Source organism: Penaeus monodon, chromosome 15, assembly GCF_015228065.2.
Source record: "Penaeus monodon isolate SGIC_2016 chromosome 15, NSTDA_Pmon_1, whole genome shotgun sequence".
Classification (NCBI taxonomy): Eukaryota; Metazoa; Arthropoda; class Malacostraca; order Decapoda; family Penaeidae; genus Penaeus; species Penaeus monodon.
The window spans coordinates 27,575,750-27,577,141 of NC_051400.1; the positions used below are offsets into that span (position 1 = coordinate 27,575,750).

The 1,392-nt window shown below is 30.5% G+C and overlaps 1 protein-coding gene across 2 annotated transcripts in view; it reads right to left on the reverse strand.

Annotated features, from left to right (window-relative positions):
• LOC119581880 (meiotic nuclear division protein 1 homolog) overlaps window positions 1-1,392 on the reverse strand; it is a 17,413-nt gene that overhangs the window by 15,020 nt on the left and 1,001 nt on the right. The window lies entirely within an intron of this gene.

A 1,392-nucleotide genomic window follows, 5' to 3' on the forward strand; every position in this document is an offset into this window, starting at 1 on the left:
GATGAAGAAGATGAAGAAAATGTGAGAAGCAATGTGTCTAGCGACTAAGTGTGTTTGTTCCTGAGAGTGATTATCACATGTGTTTGTGTTTTTGACAATAAAGAGTTCTATCTTAATTATTTTCTTCCTCTTTTATACTGAGAATTCCTACAATTTTAATGACCAAAAAAAGTGATAACAAAACACTAATGACAAAAATCAACACAATTTTATTAGCCTGAACAACAACAGATTGTATAAAGCTGAGAGGAAAAATATCTAACAATGGATATAATAAAATCAATAAACTAAAGTATTCATTATAACAATAATAAACTATTGCAAAAACTAAAATTGTCACAAATTTGCAAAGTCTAGGACAGTGTTTTCTTTTGAAATAGTAGACGATGGATGTCTTATTAACTTTGGACTACAGGAAAGATAAAAGATACATTAATAGCTCATTGCAGTACAATCATAATCATAACCAGAAATAAGGAAAAACATAGAATTCAAGTTCTCTACATACCTCACAGGAAAAGATCATGGTTTGCTGTGTTTCCTAAATGTAAATATACCACAGACTGATTATCAAGTTCATGATGTATGAACTTGATAATCAGTCTGTGGTATATGAAGAATCATATGCATAGATGAAGATAGGGATGAGTAAATAAATAAATTTAACTTTGTTTTCTCTTAGTCTTTAATCTAATGTTTACTTGTGTCTATGTACTCTTTAGCTTTCATTTTGTGTTGCAGATATGTATTCAGACTGGTGCATGGGTGCATAAGTAAACACATATCAGCATTGTTATTAGTTAATTACTGATCTGATGTCGAATAAACTGCAGGCACTGCCTGAGAGTTGAACTAATTAAGATAAGGCTGAGACTGAGCCATAAAAGCATGGCAATCCTGGCTATTAAATTATTGAAAGTGTAGCTATTTATGAGTCCTTGCAAATTAAAGTGTGATATATGCAAATTTATCATTCCTAATCAGACAAAACATTTCTTAATAGACAAGCCTAGGTATGAATACATGATGTATATACATGCTGATTGATGGCGGATCAATACAATATTAATATTAATGGCCAGCCATTCACAAGTAGAATACTACTAAAAAATATTAATTAAGCTTGACCACATCCCATATCTTCAATATATACCATATTAGTCACCTAAACATTTATCAAGCCAAATAAAAATAAAATAAAAAGTGAATGACCATATAACAATATCTTACTTTGAACTATTCAATAATAGCAACTTTGATGGATGTCATGTCTCTCCTTTAAGCATGCTTACAGACACATAACTGAACAGACAATCATTCTTGATATCACAAACAAACATTATGCAAAAACTGAATGTCAGTCTCTGGTATGAACTGTAGTTCAACTGAAAT